This window comes from Carcharhinus amblyrhynchos, unplaced genomic scaffold (assembly GCF_965287045.1).
Source record: "Carcharhinus amblyrhynchos unplaced genomic scaffold, sCarAmb.v2.hapA chromosome_295, whole genome shotgun sequence".
NCBI lineage: Eukaryota > Metazoa > Chordata > Chondrichthyes > Carcharhiniformes > Carcharhinidae > Carcharhinus > Carcharhinus amblyrhynchos.
This window is the reverse complement of record NW_027650035.1, coordinates 167,128-187,500: the sequence shown is the minus strand read 5'-3', so window position 1 is coordinate 187,500 and position 20,373 is coordinate 167,128. Positions and strand designations below refer to the sequence as shown.

Below are 20,373 nucleotides of genomic sequence, written 5' to 3'. Positions count from 1 at the left end.
CATGCTAAATTGCCCCTTAGTGTCCAAAGATGTGTAGGTTAGGTGGATTGGCCATGCTACATTGCCCCTTAGAGTACAAGTTAACAAGTTTAAATTGTACCATGTTGTGATCGCTATCACTAAAATGCTCCCCCACCACCACCTCAACCACCTGTCGGGCTTCATGCCCCAGACTCGGGTCCAGCACAGCTCCTTCCCATGTTGGACCCTCCACGTATTGATTTAAAAAGTTCTCCTGTACACATTTCAGGAAATCTCCAAGCCCTTAACACTATGTATATCCCAGTTAATATTGGGAAAGTTGAAATCACCCAATACAATAACCCTTTGTCATTGCCTTTACACACCTCCACTGAGCATATATTTGCTCCTCAATATGCCCCTATCTGGGGATCTATAATAAACACCTAACAATGTGGCTACCCCCTAACTTCTTACCTCTGTCACCTCACTCCAACCTGCAAACCTCAGAGAAAGCTGCATCCCCCCAATTCCAACCACTTAAACACCCCTGATACTAATTTCTCCGTTACGCCTTCATCTGCAGCACCCAGAATTCTGCAGTTCCCTAAAAAAAAGCCCCTCTACCTCCACCTCTCTCCCTCCTTACTTAAGAAGCCCTTCTTTGACCAAAGGTTTGATCACCTGTTCTAATAACCTCTGTAAGTAGCGCCATGTTAGGATCTGTGTTGTAACGCCCCTGTTATTGTCTGAATGGCAACTTATGTCACCCAGCCATTTATCAAAACATTTTCCAGGCATTCTAGTTTAATGAGTTGACTCCTTAATTGACACAACAATCTCCCTTTATTTAACCCTTTCGGTACCAACTCAGACTTAAACAGTTGCAACTTGCTAACCCTTTTACTGAACTTTAACTCTTAACTGAACTGGCCCACTAAACCTTGCTTTGAATGGTTTACCTACCACTGGTAATAACTTTACCCGAACTTTAGCTCTGAACTAAATATTAACTCTAATTACTTAACTGACAAAAGGGTTTCAGGAAAAACTGGCCAGAAATACCCCCGATGTAGACTCTATCTTCCCTCTGAAGAAGTCCCTTTAGGGCACACTTCTTACAATGGTTAGTCTCCATAGAGTTGTCGCTGGAGACAAAGGAGTGCATGTGTCTTTTATCTACAAATTCCTTCACTTGCTTCCAGAAGATTCTTCGGCGTTCTTGTGTAACAGGAAACTGATCACATGGCTCTTTAAGGAAAGAACCTATCCTTGTCCCTCATAATTTTATAAACTTCTATCAGGTCGCCCCCTCAGCCTCCGTCTTTCCAGGGAGAACAATCCCAGAAAGAGGCCCTTCGGCCCATCGAGTCTGCACCAACCACAATCCCACCCAGGCCCTACCCCCATATCCCTACATATTTACCCGTAAACCCCTCTAACCTAAGCATCTCAGGACTCTAAGGGGCAATTTCTTAGCATGGCTGAACAACCTGACCCGCACATCTTTGGACTGTGGGCGGAAACCGGAGCACCCGGAGGAAACCCACGCAGACACGGGGAGAATGTGCATACTCCACACAGACAGTGACCCGAGGCTGGAATTGAACCTGGATCCCTGGCGGTGTGAGGCAGTGGTGCTAACCCACTGTGTTTTCTGATGACTGTGTAAGAATATCCCATTGTTATGGGACCTTAGAAGACCTTAAAGGGGGTGAGATGTTATATATTCCAGTTACTGTGTGTCGCACAGTCCCGTTAAGGGCTGGGTGATGTGGTCAATCCATAACATCATCAAATACTTTGCAGGTTTTGTTCAGTCGAGATCCAGTCCCTGTGGAGTAAGCAGCTGCTTAATAAACTCCTCCTGTTACATCTCAAATCCATGTGCTACTACTTTCTATTCTCTAACCCTGCAACAAGTTCTACAAATATAACACTAACCTTTCGAGATGCCCAGATCCCTCTGTACCTCAGAGCAATCTCTCACCGTTTAAATAACACGCTGCTTTTCTAATCTTTTTGCATTTTCTATTCTCCGACATTATACTCCTTCTGCCAAATAATTGCCCACTTGTTTAGCCTACCTTTGTTGACCCCTTCCTCCTCCTGACAACTTACTTTCCAACCTATTTAGCGACCTCACACTCGCTCCCTTCATCCAAGTCCCTGTCTCCATGGACCATGGTTCGGGTTCTTATAGAACAAGGTGCGTATGGCTGGCCTCGAGTGTGTGGTGTAGGAACATTTTAGGTGGGTGTTAAATGTATAACGAAGTTGCGACAACACAAAAGTTACCATTTAACCTGAAGGCAAAGATTCCAGCTCTCTCCCTGCCCTCAGTGGTTGCACTAACGCAGACTTTCCTCTCCATTTGCAGCTAGTAATTCCCGCAACAGGTCACTAGTCCATCGCTGGGGGGAACAGGTCACTAGTCCATCACGGGGGGAACAGGTCACTAGTCCATCGCTGGGGGAACAGGTCACTAGTCCATCGCTGGGGGGAACAGGTCACTAGTCCATCGCTGGGGGAACAGGTCACTAGTCCATCGCTGGGGGGGGACAGGTCACTAGTCCATCGCTGGGGGGTCAGGTCACTAGTCCATCGCTGGGGGCAGGTCACTAGTCCATCGCTGGGGGAACAGGTCACTAGTCCATCGCTGGAGGGGGAACAGGTCACTAGTCCATCGCTGGGGGAACAGGTCACTAGTCCATCGCTGGGGGAACAGGTCACTAGTCCATCGCTGGAGGGAACAGGTCACTAGTCCATCGCTGGGGGAACAGGTCACTAGTCCATCGCTGGGGGAACAGGTCACTAGTCCATCGCTGGGGGGCAGGTCACTAGTCCATCACGGGGGGAACAGGTCACTAGTCCATCGCTGGGGGAACAGGTCACTAGTCCATCGCTGGAGGGAACAGGTCACTAGTCCATCGCTGGAGGGAACAGGTCACTAGTCCAACGCTGGGGGGAACAGGTCACTAGTCCATCGCTGGAGGGAACAGGTCACTAGTCCATCGCTGGAGGGAACAGGTCACTAGTCCATCGCTGGAGGGAACAGGTCACTAGTCCATCGCTGGAGGGAACAGGTCACTAGTCCATCGCTGAGGGAACAGGTCACTAGTCCATCGCTGGAGGGAACAGGTCACTAGTCCATCGCTGGAGGGAACAGGTCACTAGTCCATCGCTGTGGGGGGAACAGGTCACTAGTCCATCGCTCGGAGGGGGGGTTATAGTTTGAGGGTACCACTCTATACCAAGTGTGGCAGACCGGGAGTCTGTCCTGCTCTTACCGCCAGCCATCGGTGCATTTGGAAGGATTCTACAGGTTGACAATCGACCGGTTTTGGTCACGTTATGAACACCTTGAACACCCATCAGGTCCAGTGGGGGGGCGACTCAAATCTGGGGCTCCTGGCTCAGAGGCAGCGATGCTAACTCTTTTGTATCAGACGTTTGTGTCTTTTTCCCAATGGAAGAAGGTGGAAGAGAGAATGTCCGGGGTGTGTGGGGTCCTTAATTATGCCGGCTGCTTTTCTGAGGCAGCGGGAAGTGTAGACAGAGTCAATGGATGGGAGGCTGGACTGGGTTACATTCACGACCTTTTGTGGTTTCTTGCGGTCTTGGGCAGAGCAGGATCACATACCAAGCTGTGATACACCCAGGAAGAATGCTTTCTATGGGGCATCTGTAAAAGTTGGTGAGAGTCATAGCACGTAGTGGGGAATTTTGATTCAGTGGCCAGATATTTTTAGAAAAACTAAAGTATTTCCGAAAATGCAAACTTTGCAAAGATGAAATGACCCTGTTTAAAAGCATAACAAAAGTTATTTTAAAACTAGTTTGTTAAAACATGGAAAAATCAAACATGACATAAGAAAAGACAGAACAGTAACCTTGACCAAAGAGAGATCTCAGATATGCCACAGCACACAGGGCTTCCTCAAAACATCCTGTCTTCATGCCAAAATACAAGTTAATTCTACTCTTTTGTTATCTATAGTTCAACCCATTAATTAGCTAAGTGTGATTTCGTTTATTACTAATATTTCAGTCTAATCATGACAGTATTTTAAAACAATTACAATCTGCCACCTTAAATAATGTGATTTTGTTTGCTCTTTTTGATTCGCAGAAGTCCACCTCTTGGCATCGATCGTTTTCTTGTTGCCATAGTATCCAAGAAACCCTATTTTGCTTAAGTCAGCACTGGCTAAAGGCCAAGAGTTGGTCTAATGCCAAATGTGGGCCTCATTATTGACATCTCTTCAGGCCTGAACAGATTGAATCATATAAAATGTATCTTAAGATGTTCCTTCATGCAGATATATTTTAAATATATTTGTTTGCATGCACTGTTTTCTTAAAGCAAGTTACACAATTTTATACCAAAATGTTGATGAATCTTATATTCTTTCATTAAGTTTATTGATATCTTTAGTCACAGTACTGACAAACTGCACACCTCTGCTTTACAATCGTAATTACTAATTTTAACACAGGTTATTTCAAAATCATCATTATCGATTACATTTATATAAAGCACATTCAGTTTTATTTCAAATCCTTTTACATATAATCAACTGTTCATAAACCTTGTGTTGGGTAAGATTGACTATAAGTCTCCTATCTGTTAGCTGTAATTTCTATTAATCCCTTTGACACCAGACCAAGCTGTGATATAAGGATGATTTCCATGGTGTATCTCTAAATGTTGGTGAGAATTGTAGCTGACATGCCAAATTTCCTTAGCCTCCTGAGAAAGTAGAGGCGTTGGTGGGGCTTTCTTAACTATAGCATCGGCGTGGGGGGGGACCAGGACAAATGGAAAGTAAACACAAAGTGAACCCTCTCAGGATTCTGGGAGGAAGAGAAAGAGTACACAAAATAGATCCAGCATTGGTGGATCTGGTGGCTGACTTTGCAGTTCTATACCTTTGTCCCAGTCTGCCTTTCCTGCTACTGTTCTGTTATGGTGTACAAATGAAATTGGATTCAAACTTGAGGAAAAAGCACCTAATCTTTCAACGGAACACGTTACAGCCTCTTGACCCAACGTTGAGTTCAAACATTCGCGATCAGAACCTCTGCCTCCAATATCTTTGCTGCTTCTTTTGTTTCTTTGTTTTTCATTGAAACGTAGAAACTAGAAGCAGGAGGAGGCCATTTGGCCCTTCGATCCTGCCCCACCATTCATTATGATCATGGCTGACCATCCAATTCAATATCCTGATCCCCCTCCCCCCCATATCCCTCGATCCACTTTAGCCCCAAGAGCGATATCTAATTTCTTCCTGAAATCACACAACATTTTGGCCTCAACTACTTTCTGTGGGAGTGAATTCCACACATTCCCCACCCTCTGGGTGAAGAAATTTCTCCTCACCTCAGTCCTAAAAGGTTTACCCCTTATCCTCAAACTATGACCCCTAGTTCTGGATTCCCCCTACCATGGGGAACATTCTTTCTGAATCTACCCTGTCTAACCCTGTTAGAATTTTATAAGTTTCTATCAGATCCCCCCTCACTCTACTAAACTCCAGATATTTGGGGATGTATTTTACACAGAGGGTGGTGGGGGCTTGGAATGCACTGCCAAGCAAGGTGGTTGAGGCAGACATGCTAAGATCATTTAAGACTTATCTAGATAGCCACATGAACAGACTGGGAATAGAGGGATACAAATGGATGGTTAGGGATGGATAGGATAGAGGTGGAGAGACTCTTCCCGCTCAGAAAGGATAGTAGGACTAGGGGGCACAGCCTCAAGATAAAGGGGGGACGGTTTAGAACGGAGTTGAGGAGGAACTTCTTCACTCAAAGGGTGGTGAATCTCTGGAATTCTCTGCCCGTTGAAGTGGTGGAGGCTGCCTCGCTAAATATTTTTAAGACGCGGGTTGATGGGTTTTTGATAAGAGAGGGGATTAAGGGTTATGGGGAGAGGGCGGGAATGTGGAACTGAGCCACGACAGATCAGCCATGATCTTATTGAATGGCGGGGCAGGCTCGAAGGGCTACTCCTGCTCCTATTTCTTATGTTCTTATGTTAACACATGGTCAGTGCAGGCTTGAAGGGCCTGTTCCTGTGCTGTATTGTTCTTTGTTCTTTAATTGACTCAGTCTCTCCTGATATGACAGACCTGCCATCCCAGGAATCAGCCCGGTAAACTTTCTCTGTGCTCCCTCTATAACAAGGACATCCCTTTGGCTATTGTACTGTCACACCTACCATCGTTTAATTTGACCCACTCTCTAACACAACACAAATCCTTCTTTTTCCTTCTCCCCTCCAACTTGCACCAATTCTTGAACATTGACCATTCTTATTTTCATTGATGTTACCAGAATTGCTGCCTTTTTTCCCGATTTTCTTTTTTCCCCTGATTTCCTTTTTGTGGCATTTGCACTATTGAGCTGTCCAGGGAGCTGTGGTCGGAGGAGGCTCGATACGTGGTCAGAACAGGAGGATTTAATAATTGGAGCGATAGATAGCAACAGCAGAGGGATAATACTGCGGTTAGTTACTGCTTAGAGAGACATGTTGTCGAAGGTTTGTGTTTTGAACCACAAAGGACAGATGCAAGAATACCAAATTTCAAAGGAGACAACGGCACACGACTCTGTCAAAATTGCCCCTTTTTATACCTCGGCAACAATGTTCTTTTCGTTTTTGGGTTTCAGGTTTAAAGCTTGGATGCCACAGGATAAAGGGAACCTGCACCTTACAGCCATGTAGGACAAACAAAGTCTGGGCACTCGGCAAATGTCACTGGCCTTACAGATGCTGCAGATGAATGTGAAGGTGGAGATGTGTATTACTCTGAGACCCTTGTTTCTCTCTCTCGACTCACTGAGCTTTTCCAGCTTTATTTCAGCTTTCCAGCATTTGCCGTGTTTCTGCCTGTATGATTGAAGGCTGGAGCATGCTTCTATTTCTCATGCTGTTTTATCCGAACCTGTTCATTTGGTTGTGATAAAGCAAGTAAAATTCCAGCTAACTGTCAAATGAGTCGTAATATCTCATGTTTGGATACACAGTGACCTGTTGAATTGGGTTTGTTAAAGTGTGTGCGGGATACAACGCAATAGCTTTATCAACAAAGGAAATAGATTGCAATTCATTGTAAAAGTTCCACAACAGGTATAGCAAGGAATAAATCGGCTTGCCTCTCTCTCTCTCTCTCTCTCTCTCTCTCTCTCTCTCTCTCTCCATCCTGTACCTGCACATCTCTCTCTCTCTCTCTCGCACTTTTCCTGTGCAGCTCTCCTCTCTCTCTCTGCACCCCTCTCTCTCATTCTCTCCCTGCACCTCCCTCTCTGTCTTACTCCTAGTGCACCTCTCCTCTTTCTCTCTCTTTCACTCTCCCTCCATACCTTAACCTCACTCTTTCTCCCTTTGTGCCTGCTCCGCTCTCTCTCCCCCACTCTGCATCTCTCTCATTCTCTCTCCTGCACTTACGCTCTCTCTCTCTCTCTCTCTTTCTTACACACTCCTTGTGCCTCTCTCCTCTCTCTCTCTCTCTCCTTTTGTATCTGCTCCTCTCCCTCCCTGGCACCCCCCTCTCTCTCCCTCCCATTCACTCTGCACCTCTCTCTCCCTCTCTCTGCCTGTTTGCCTCTCTTTTTTGCTCTCTCCCTCTCCCTTTGCATCTGCTCCTCTCTCCACATTTCTCTCCACATTTCTCTTTCTCTCCCTTTCTGCACCTGTGCCTCTCTCTCTCTCCCTCTTTGCCCCCTCTCTTTTTTTCTCTCTCCCATCCACTTTGCACTTGCCCCACTCCCTCCCTGCCCATCTCCCTCGCTCTTTCTTTCTCTGCGTCTCTTCCTGTCTCAGGAGTTTTTGAACTAAAAGGACCACATACCCAGCTAGAAAAACGCTGCGCTTCAGGTTTATAAAGGAGAAATCTGGAAAGAAGTTTAAAAATGTATAAGAACATAAGAAATAGGAGCAGGAGTAGGCCAACTAGCCCTTCGAGCCTGCCCCGCCATTCAATAAGATCATGGCTGATCTGTCGTGGCTCAGTTCCACATTCCCACCCTCTCCCCATAACCCTTAATCCCCTCGCTTATCAAAAACCCATCAACCCGCGTCTTAAAAATATTTAGCGAGGCAGCCTCCACCACTTCAACGGGCAGAGAATTCCAGAGATTCACCACCCTTTGAGTGAAGAAGTTCCTCCTCAACTCCGTTCTAAACCGCACCCCCTTTATCTTGAGGCTGTGCCCCCTAGTCCTACTGTCCTTTCTGAGCGGGAAGAGCCTCTCCACCTCTATCCTATCCATCCCATTCATCATCTTATACGTCTCAATGAGATCTCCTCTCATTCTTCTAAACTCTAACGAGTACAAGCCTAGTTTATTCAGTCTCTCCTCATAGCTCAACCCCCTCAACTCCGGCATCAGCCTAGTAAACCTCCTCTGCACTCCCTCCAAGGCCGAAATATCCTTGCGTAAGTGCGGCGACCAAAACTGCACACAGTACTCCAGCTGCGGCCTCACCAATGCCCTATACAGCCGCAGCAAGACCTCCCTACTTTTATATTCAATCCCCCTCGCTATGAAGGCCAGCATCCCATTCGCCTTCCTGACCACCTGCTGCACCTGCAGGCTGGGTTTTTGCGACTCATGCACAAGGACCCCGAGGTCCCTCTGCACCGTCGCCTGCTGCAGTTTTTCTCCACCTAAGTAATAATCCTTCCTACCATTATTCCTACCAAAGTGGACCACCTCGCGCTTGCCAACATTAAATTCCATTTGCCATTTCCTGGCCCATTCGCCCAGCCTATCTAGATCCTTCTGCAGACTCTCCACACCCTCCGCACAATTTGCCTTTCCCCCCAATTTTGGTGTCATCAGCAAATTTCGACACCATACACTCAATTCCCTCCTCCAGATCATCTATATAAATGGTGAATAGCTGAGGCCCCAGCACCGACCCCTGGGGCACTCCACTAGTCACCACCCGCCAATCCGAATAGCACCCATTGACCCCCACTCTCTGCCTCCTATTTGACAACCAATCCTCTATCCACGCTAACACCCTACCCCCAACTCCATGCCCCCTGACCCTATTGGCTGAGGTTAAACAAGTTCAGAAGTGAAAATGGCAAAGCTTATTCCAAAAGTGCAGGAATGCGAAATGCTGAGATTTCCAGATCTTCCGATCCAAACAAAGCCAACAGGGAATTCTCCCTGCACTGAGGGACAACAGGCAGTGAAGCCTGAACAGTTTCAGATGAGGAAGAAGATGCTGAAAGCTAAAAGAAAATAGGTTAAAAATTTAAAAGAAGTTAATGGTTCTGAAAGGACAGCGCCAATCTCTGAGTGAAATTAACAAAAAGAACTGCGCACGCCGAGATAAAAAACAGACTCTTTGGTAGCCAAGAAATATTTTTAAAAGCTGCGAAAGAAATCTTCCGCCAACTAAAATGAGAAATTACACACTTTACAAAGAGTCCAAAAGATGTTTCCCACCGAAACTCCAAAGAGTGGGAAAAGCACAGAGAGAGAGAGACAGCAGCTGTGGCAGTTTAAAAGAGTTGACAGTCTTAAAGAGGTAATGCATTTAATGTTGTACAATATTTAATGAAACAACCACAAAGAAGGAACAAAGGAGAAGGGACAGGAAAATCATAGGAGACCCCAGATAGGTGGCAACTCTAAAAAGACAGGGCAACTCTGGGGGAAAAAAAGGGAGTCCATAAGCAATGCGAGGCCTCAAAGGAGGATTCAGGCCTCAAGAAAGAGGCAACGCTGGAGCTCAGAGTAGGCACTGAGAGACCTGGGGGTTACTGAAAGACCCCAGGAGGGCAACAAAGGACCCCAAAAGAAAGGCACTGGAAGACCCCAGGAGAGCAGCATGAAAAACCCCAGCAGGACGGCACTGGCAAAAGACCCTAAATGCTTAAATGAAGAGTTGAAACCAAAGCTGAGTTGCGTCCCATCATTTTGTGTCAATATTTGAGGTCCACTTAAGTTGTAGCAATAAACTACAAGCAGATGATAAGCTGTAATCAGTCAGGAAGTAAGACCAGACACAGCAGAAGAAGAGGAAAGGTTGAAGAGGAGTTGGGTAAACTTCACCGAGAACTCCAGCAAGAAGAAAACAAGGTACAAATTAGTGATCCGTAATCTAAATGAGACACGGCCCAGCTGTATCAAAGGAAAATAAAACTAACCCTGGTGGAAGTAGCTAGGAAATCTATCAGTAAGGAACAGTACAACATTAGAGAACAACATTACAGGATAGATAAGGGTCATGGGTGGAGAGGGGACTCACAGTGTTGAGATGGCGGCGCGGGCTCGTTGGGCCGGGGGGGCCTGTTTCCCGGGCTGTGTTGTTCTTTGTTCTTTATTAACCATCAAGAGGTGAAGGAACTGAAGTTAGACCATGAAGGTGAGACTAAAGGGTAAAAAAGGTCAAGAGAAAAAGCAACAAGCAGAACTCAGCAGCAGAGGCCGTAGCGTGGAACTCAAGAGCCAAGGAAATCCCACGTAATGATTCTATCAGTTTCAAAACTGGGAAGGGGACTGCCCTGTCTCGGAGTGAAGCTTCTCAAGGATTTAATCCATGGCTCTCATATACAACACCCTGTACCATCGACTGCAGGATTCATCGTTGTGTTTGAAGCAGAGATATCCCAGGCTGGCACGGTGACACGGTGGTTAGCGCTGCTGCCTCACAACGCCAAGGACCCAGCTTCGATTCCAACCTCGGAAGACTGTGTGTGTGGAGCTTGCCCCTTCTCTCTGGGTGGGCTTTCACAGCCTCGCTCGCCCCGAAACCGTACATTCCTGCCTGAGGTCGATGGACATCGAAGATAGGAGCAGGAAGAGGCCATTCAGCCCTTCGAGCTTGCTCCACCATTCATCACGATCATGGCTGATCATCCAACTCAACAGCCTAATCCAGCTTTCTCCCCATTGATCCCATTCGCCCCGAGTGCTATATCCAGCCGCCTCTTGAATACATCCAATGTTTTGACTCCTTCCTGTGGGAATGAATCCCACAGGCTCACCGGGTGAAGAAATGTCTCCTCACCTCCGTCCTAAATGGTCTAGCCCCAATCCTCGGACTGTGACCCCTGGTTCTGGACTCCCCCAACATCAGGAACATCCTTCCTGATCTATCCTCTCCAGTCCTGTTAGAATTTTATAAATCTCTATGAGATCCCCCATCATTCATCTGAACTCCAGTGAAAACAATCCTAACCTAGTCAATCTCTCCTCATACATCAGTCCCGCCATCCCTGGAATCAGCCTGGTAAACCTTCACTGCACTCCCTTGAGAGCAAGAACATCCTTCCTCAGAAAAGGAGACCAAAATTGCTCACAATATTCTGGGTGTGGCCTCACCAAGGCCCTATATAATTGCAACATCCCTGCTCCTGTACGCGAAACCTCTCGCAATGAAGGCCAACATGCCATTTGCCTTCTTTATTGCCTGCTGCACCTGCATGCTTACCTTCAGCGACTGATGCACAAGAACACCCAGATCCCTCTGCACACTCCCCTCTCCCAATTTACAGCCATTCAGGTAATAATCTGTCTTCTTGTTTTTGCTTCCAAAGTGAATAACCTCACATTTATCCAAATTATACTGCATCTGCCATTGATTTGCCCACTCACCTGACCTGCCCAGATCATTCCGAAGGATCTCTGCATCCGCGTCACAGTTCACCCTCCCATCCGGCTTGGTATCATCTGCAAACTTTGAGATGTTACATTTCGTTCCCTCATCCAAATCATTAATATATATTGTGAATAGCTGGGGTCCCAGCACAGATCCCTGTGGCACCCCATTCGTTACTGCCAGCCAATTTGAAAAGCACCCATTAGTTCCTACTCTTCATTTCTCCTCTGCCACCCAGTTTTCTATCCATCTCAAAACACTTCCCCCAAACCCACGCACTTTAATCTTGCACAATAATCTCTTATGCAGGACTTTGTCAAACACTTTCTGAAAGTCCAAATATACCACATCAACTGGCTCCCCCTTGTTTACTCTACTAGTTAAATCTTCAAAGAATTCCAACAGATTTGTCAAGCATGATTTCCCCTCCACAAATCCGTGATGACTCTGTCTGATCCTGTCACTGCTTTCTAAATGCTTCGCTATAAAGTCCTTGATAATGGATTCGAGAATTTTCCAACGTTAAGCTTACTAGTCTATAATTCCCTGTTTTCTCTCTCTACCTCCCTTTTTGAATATTGGAATGACATTAGCTACCCTCCAATCTGCAGGGACTGTTCCAGACTCTATAGAATCCTGGAAACATAGAAAAACTACACACAATACAGGCCCTTCGGCCCACAAAGTTGTGCGGAATATGTCCCTACCTTAGAGATTACTAGGCTTACCTATAACCCTCTATCTTACTAAGTTCCATGTAGTTATCTAGAAGTCTCTTAAAAGACTTTGGAAGATGACCACCAATGCATCCACTATTCCTAAAACCACTTGCTTAAGTATTCTGGGATGTAGATTATCAGGGCCTGGGGATTTATTCACCTCAGATTGGAGAGGATTCTTTGAGACAGGATTTATTCCCACTTGGAAATAAGTGGACATATTAGTGAGAGGCAACATGGCTTTGTGAAGGGGAGGTCGTGTCTCACGAACTTGATAGAGTTTTTCGAGGAAGTGATGAAGATGATTAATGAGGGTAGGGCAGTGGATGTTGTCTACATGGACTTTAATAAGGCTTTTGACAAGGTCCCTCATGGCAGACTGGTGCAGAAGTGAAGTTGCACAGGTTCAGAGGAGAGCTCGCAAGATGGACACAGAACTGGCTCGGTCAAAGAAGACAGAAGGTAGCAGTGGAAGGGTGTGTTTCTGAATGGAGGGCTGTGACAAGTGATGTTCGTCAGGGATCAGTGCTGGGTTCTTTGCTGTTTGTAATATATACAAATGATTTGGAGGAAAATGTAACTGGATTGATTAGTAAGTTTGCAGATGACACAACGGTTGGTGGATTTGCAGATAGCGATGAGGACCATCAGAGGATACAGCAGGATATAGATCGGTTGGAGAATTGGGCAGAGAAATGGCAGATGGAGTTTAATCCGGACAAATGTGAGGTAATGCATTTTGGAAGGTCTAATACAGATAGGAGATGTACAGTAAATGGCAGAACCCTTAAGAGTATTAATAGAGGGATCTGGGTGTACAGGTACACAGGTCACTGATCGTGGCAATGCATGTGCAGAAGGTAGTCAAGAAGGCATACGGCATGTTTGCCTTCATCGGCCAGGACAGTGACTTTAAAAATTGGCAAGTCATGTCGCAGCTTTATAGAACCTTAGTTAGGCTGCATTTGGAATATAGTGTTCAATTCTGGTCGCCACACTACCAGAAGGATGTGGAGGCTTTGGAGAGGGTACAGAAAAGATTTACCAGGATGTTGCCTGGTATGGAGGACATTAGCTATGAGGAGAGGTTGGAGAAACTTGGTTTGTTCTCACTGGAGCGACGGAGGTTGACAGGAGACCGGATAGAAGTCTACAAGATTATGAGACACATGGACAGAGTGAATAGTCAGAAGCTTTGTCCCGTGGAAGAGTCAATTACTCGGGGGCACAGGTTTAAGGGGTAAGGTTTAAAGGAGATGTACGAGGCAGATTTTTTTACACAGAGGGAGGCGGGTGCCTGGAACTCGCTGCCGGGGGAGGTAGTGGAAGGGGATTCGGTAGTGAGTTGTAAGGGGTGTCTTGACAGATACATGAATAGGATGGGAATAGAGGGATATGGTCCCCGGAAGGGTAGGGGGTTTTAGTTCAGTCAGGACAGCATGGTCAGTGCAGGCTTGGAGGGTCGAAGGGCCTGTTCCTGTGCTGTAATTTTCTTTGTTCTTTGTACTTTGTTCTTTATTCAATTTTCCCACCACTATTTCTCTACTAATGTTGATCTCCCTCAGTTCTTCCCTCTTACTAAATCCTGCATTCTCCAACATTTCTGGGATCTGATTTGTGTCTTATTTTGTGAAGACAGAGCCAAAGTACGCATTCAGTTACTCAGCCATTTTTTTGTCCCCTATTATATATTCCCCCATTTCTGTCTATAGGGGACATATATTTGTCTTCACCAACTCTTCATGTAGAAAAGATTTACTGGAATGCTACTGGGGCTTGATGGTTTGAGTTATAAGGAGAAGCTGGATAGACTGGGACTTTTTTCTCTGGAGCGTAGAGGGGTGATCTTATAGAGGTCTATAAAATAATGAGGGGCACAGATCAGCTCAATAGTCAATATCTTTTCCCCCAAAGGTAGGGGAGTCTAAAACTAGAGGGCAAAGGTTTAAGGTGAGAGGGGAGAGATACAAAAGTGTTCAGAGGGACAGTTTTTTTCACACAGAGGGTGGTGAGTGTCTGGAAAAAGCTGCCAGAGGTAGTAATAGAGGCAGGTACAATTTTGTCTTTTAAAAAGCATTCAGATAGTTATATGGATAAGATGGGTATAGAGGGATAGGGGTCAAATGAGGGCAATTGGGATGAGCTTAGGGGTTTAAAAAAAAGGCAGCATGGACAAGTTGGGTCGAAGGGCCTGTTTCCATGCTGTAAACCTCTATGACTCTATGTACTCTTATAAGAGTATAGAAACTCTTAGGGTCAGTCTTTATGTTCTCTGCAAGCTGAGTTCCGTACTGTATTTTTCCCTTCTTAATCAATTCCTTGGTCTTTGCTGAATTTTAAACTGCTCCCAATCCTCAGACCTATTATTTTTCTTGGCCAATCTATATGCTTCTACCTTAGATTGGATACGCTCTCTAATTTCCCTTGTAAACCATGGATTGACCCTCTTACCCATTTTGCTTTTGTGTCAGACGGGAATAAGCAGTTGCTGCGGTTCCCCCCATGCGTTCCTGTATTGGTGCCACTGCCTAACCCTAACCCTAATTCGCTGTCATCCCCTTAAGGAACTCTCCCCAATCTATCAAGGCCAACTCATGCCTCATATCCTCATAGTTTCCTTTATTAAGATCCTAGTCTCTGAATCAACTACTTCACGCTCCATCTCGATAAAAAAATTCTATTGTGTTATGGTCACTCATCCCCGAGGGGTCTCGTACAGTGAGATTGGCAATAATTCCCTTCTTGTAGTGCAAGGTGGTTCACTTTGGTAGGAATAATGGTAGGAAGGACTATTACTTACGTGGCGAAAAACTGCAGCAGGCGACGGTGCAGAGGGACCTCGGGGTCCTTGTGCATGAGTCGCAAAAACCCAGCTTGCAGGTGCAGCAGGTGGTCAGGAAGGCGAATGGGATGCTGGCCTTCATAGCGAGGGGGATTGAATATAAAAGTAGGGAGGTCTTGCTGCAGCTGTATAGGGCATTGGTGAGGCCGCAGCTGGAGTACTGTGTGCAGTTTTGGGCGCCGTACTTACGCAAGGATATTTTAGCCTTGGAGGGAGTGCAGAGGAGGTTTACTAGGCTGATACCGGAGTTGAGGGGGTTGAGCTATGAGGAGAGGCTGAATAAACTAGGCTTGTACTCGTTAGAGTTTAGAAGAATGAGGGGAGATCTCATTGAGACGTATAAGATGATGAATGGGATGGATAGGATAGAGGTGGAGAGACTCTTCCCGCTCAGAAAGGACAGTAGGACTAGGGGGCACAGCCTCAAGATAAAGGGGGTGCGGTTTAGAACGGAGTTGAGGAGGAACTTCTTCACTCAAAGGGTGGTGAATCTCTGGAATTCTCTGCCCGTTGAAGTGGTGGAGGCTGCCTCGCTAAATACTTTTAAGACGCGGGTTGATGGGTTTTTGATAAGCGAGGGGATTAAGGGTTATGGGGAGAGGGCGGGAATGTGGAACTGAGCCACGACAGATCAGCCATGATCTTATTGAATGGCGGGGCAGGCTCGAAGGGCTAGATGGCCTACTCCTGCTCCTATTTCTTATGTTCTTATGTTCTTATATTGTTACACAGTACCCAGTCGAAGATGGCCTGCTCTCTAGTTGGTTCCTCCACATATTGGTTAAGAAAACCACCCGTATACACTGCAGGAATTCCTCCTATACAGCATTGTGGCTAATTTGATTTGCCCAACCTATGTGCAGATTAAAATCACCCATGATCACCAATATTCCCTTATCACACACATCTCTAATTTCATGTTGAATGCCATTCCCAACATCACCACTGCAGTTTGGGGGTCTTTATATGATGCTCACTAATGTTTTTTACCCCTCGGTATTTCTCAGCTCTCCCCATACAGAGTCTGTGTTGTCAGAGCTAATATCCTTTCCCACTATTGTGATAGTTTTCCCTTTAACCAGCAGTGCCACTCCACCATCTTTTCCTTTCTGCCTGTCTTTCCTAAATATTGAATACCCTGGGATATTCGATTCCCACCCCTGGTCACCCTGCAGCCATGTCTCCGTAATCCCAATGATATCGTACCCGTTTATATCTACCTGTGCAATTAGTTCATCCACTTTATTGCAAATGCTCCATGCATTAAGGTACAAAGCCTTTAAGCTTGTCTTTTTAACATTGCCTTGTTCCCAATACTTTTCTCCATAGCCCTGTTTGAACTTTGTCCTTGGTTTCTCTGCCTATCACTTTTCTTATTCATCCCTTTTTTCACTTGTCGCTTGTACCGATGTGTACCACAACCATTGGCTGTTCACCCTCCAGAATGTCCTGTACCCGCTCCAAGCAGCAGGAGGCAACATACCATCCTGGAATCTCATTTGCGGCCACAGAAACGCCTGTCTGTTCCCCTTACAACTGAATCCCCTGTAACTATTGCACTGGCACACTTCTTACCCCTTCCCTCTGTAGCAAAACCACCTGTGGTGCAATGAGTTTGGCTGCTGTTGCTTTCCCCAGACAGCGTCCAAAGCGGTATATCTGTTTGGCAGAGGAATGAACCTTCCCTTTGTCCACCCCTCACCTGCCCTGATTCCCATGGTGGACAGGGCAGTAGAATTCCGATGCCCGTGTTTGTGTGGGTTTCTTGAAGTGCTCTGGTTTCCTCCCACTCTCCAAAGATGTGTAGGTTAGGTGGATTGGCCATGCTAAATTGTCCCTGAGTGTTCAAAGATGTGTAGGTTAGGGTGGATTGGCCATGCTAAATTGTCCCTTAGTGTCCAAAGATGTGTAGGTTAGGGTGGATTGGCCATGCTAAATTGTCCCTTAGTGTCCAAAGATGTGTAGGTTAGGGTGGATTGGCCATGCTAAATTGCCCCCTAGTGTCCAAAGATGTGTAGGTTAGGGTGGATTGGCCATGCTAAATTGCCCCCTAGTGTCCAAAGATGTGCAGGTTAGGTGGATTGGCCATGCTAAATTGCCCCTTAGTGTCCAAAGATGTGTAGGTTAGGTGGATTGGCCATGCTAAATTGTCCCTTAGTGTCCAAAGATGTGCAGGTTAGGTGGATTGGCCATGCTATATTGTCCCTTAGTGTCCAAAGATGTGCAGGTTAGGTGGATTGGCCATGCTAAATTGTCCCTTAGTGTCCAAAGATGTGGAGGTTAGGAGGATTGGCCATGCTAAATTGTCCCTTAGTGTCCAAAGATGTGCAGATTAGGAGGATTGGCCATGCTAAATTGTCCCTTAGCATCCAAAGATGTGCAGGTTAGGTGGATTGGCCATGCTAAATTGTCCCTTAGTGTCCAAAGATGTGTAGGTTAGGAGGATTGGCCATGCTAAATCATCATCCAGAACTTCCCCGGAGCGGAGAAGCTATGACATCTGCTCCGGAGTCTTCAACGTATCACTGATGAAGACGAACATCTCGCCAAGGCCATCCCCACACCCCCACTTCTTGCCTTCAAACAACTGCACAATCTCAAGCAGATCATTGTCCACAGCAAACTACCCAACCTTTGGGTTTAAAGTGCAAGGGGCAAGGTTTAAAGGAGATGTATGAGGCAAGTTTTTTACACAGGGTGGTGGGTGCCTGGAACTCACTGCTGGGGAGGTAGTGGAAGTGGATACGGTAGTGACTTTTAAGGGGTGTCTTGACAAATCCATGAAGAGGACGGGAATAGAGGGATGTGGTCCCCGGAAGGGTAGGGGGTTTTAGTTCAGCATGGTCGGTGCAGGCTTAGAGGGCCGAAGGGCCTGTTCCTGTGCTGTAATTTTCTTTGTTCTTTAGTTCTTTGAGAGGGTGCAGAATGTAGTGTTACAGTCACAGATAGGATGTAGAGAAAGGTCAGCTTAATATTTGATGCAATATTGTCATATATAGGGATACAATGAAAGATATTGTTTCTTGCGCGCTATACAGACAAAGCATACCGTTCATAGAGTGCATAGGGGAGAAGGAAAGGAGAGGGTGCAGAATGTAGCGTTATAGTCATAGCTAGGGTTGAGAGAAAGATCAACTTAATGTGAGGTAGGTCCATTCAGAAGTCTGACAGCAGCAGGGAAGAAGCTGTTCTTGAGTCGGTCGGTACGTGACCTCTGACTTTCATATCATTTTCCCGACGGAAGGAGGTGGAACAGAGAAGGTCCAGGGTGCGTGGGGTCCTTAATTATGCCGGCTTGTAGGTCTTAGGACCCACAAGTCAGAGATTTTGGAATGAGGCGTATGAACCTCAAGGAAAGTGTGCTTCGAAACTGAGTAAAGCTATCGCGATTGCTCGTTCGTTAGAAGAGTCACAGAATGAGAAACCAGAGAAAATGAAGTTAAAAGATGAGTTAGAGAATATGAGACTAGGGAAGGCAGAGAAGAAAATGAGAAATCACGTGGGAAAATGTAGAGCAGGAACAATAGAACCAGATAAATATATTATACACAGACCCGTATCAGACCCAATGTGTAAAGATATTTCGGAAGTTCAACATGCCAACAGTGGTCAAAAGAGGGGTGATGTCTGCTGCCTGGAGACCCCCACTCCCTTTCCAGAAGCACCTAATCCCTCAGCACCCTTACAATTTACCCCTGTTCCAATGTATCCTGTGACTATCAGTCACAAGGAAGGTGTGGAAATACCAGGAGATGCTGTTAATTGGGAAGGAATAAAGGAATCCCACCTCCATATTTAGTTCTGAATGCAGACTTACCAAACGGATAGTTTGACACGATTAGAAAATGCTAGGCCCATGAACCCTATTGAATATGGCGCAAGGAGAAGGAGTTTAAACCCTCATTTACACTGCAAAGAACCCCAAAAGGCCATTGGTGTCAAAACCAAAGGGGAGGGGGCAGTAGTGAGCAGTGTGAGATTACAGAATGGAGAGAAAGGAACTATGTCCTCTCACCTTTCCCAGGAAATATTATCAATTAATTGGCAAAATGCAAAAACTTCCTACAGATCCACCTCTGTGCAGTAAACATGTTGGGAAACTCATTAGTTAGAAATCAGAAAACACAAAAGTTAATTAACAGCCGAGGGAAGATGCTTGAATTGTGTCATTCTGAGTGCCTGAGGCTGATTCAAGGAAAGCTGAAAAGCTGATGTGTTGCAATGTACATTTGTGATCTTTTTTCCCCCAAGTTTGATGCTGAGTTAACTCTGTGTGGTCTGGTTGCTTGTTCAATGTTGTGGTTGTTGTTGAATTGGATTGAGAAGAGGAACTGTTAAAGCAATTGCTTTGTTCTGGTGAGAGCGGTGTTGCCTGCGCATGTCGTACAGTCTGTTTTAACCCTTATACAGTAGACAAAGAATTACAAGTGGACTTCTTGTTAGTACAATAATATTTATTTACACACACACAATTAGCAATCGCCCACCCAATCGACAATAAGTTATCTGATGGAATACTAAAGTTCAAGTCCAATACTAGACCTTAACTTTTGCGTGACTGGCAAGTATCTAGGCAGATATTGGCCCTTATCCGCGTGCTAGTCTCTGTCGTTCTCTGCTTTGGTCTGGTCTGATAAGCTGGCTCTGGTCTTCCTTCCTTCTTGGGTGTGGTCTCCCCTTGTGCTGGTGTTGGTCACCGTTGTTGTTGTTCATTCGTTGGGAGAGAGAGAGATTTTTCAGTGGAGCAGCACCCTTTATACCTTGTTGGTTTCGCACCCTTTTTAGTTATTGCCAATCAATCGATCAGGGATTGATCACCCTATTGATAGAGTCCACTAAGGTGCTGTCACCCCGATCTCTGGGTGTGCACCCGACAGCCATGCCTGGAGGGTGCAGGAGGCAGATAGGTTACATACCTCCCTCCCAAATAATGGGTTAACTGGTAAACAACCCAGTTTGACTCGAAAGTGTCCTTCGTCCTGGAGATGGCCCTGTGTATTCCAGCGCCTGCAGCTGCAGCCTGTTTCTCTCTGGAAATTTCTTTTGAGGCCTGTCTGTTTCAGCACTTGTCCAATTATCCCAGCGTGCCTTGCAAATCACCACCTTAGGTGGCCCGTTTGGCCACAGTGGTGATTGTGGGGTAATAAAATGCGATGCTTTACACTTTGATTTAACTTGAAAGGTTAAACTTAAGTTTAAAATGTCTTGAGAATTTATCATTT

General features: G+C 45.9%; 1 long non-coding RNA gene across 1 annotated transcript in view; it reads left to right on the top strand.

Moving 5' to 3' along the window:
- LOC145339042 (uncharacterized) overlaps positions 1-6,949 on the top strand; it is a 9,614-nt gene extending 2,665 nt beyond the window's left edge. Inside the window, exon 3 of the long non-coding RNA XR_013885943.1 lies at positions 6,640-6,949. This is a non-coding gene — a long non-coding RNA (uncharacterized LOC145339042). The remainder of the gene's footprint in view (positions 1-6,639) is intronic.
- The last annotated feature ends 13,424 nt before the right edge of the window (positions 6,950-20,373 follow it).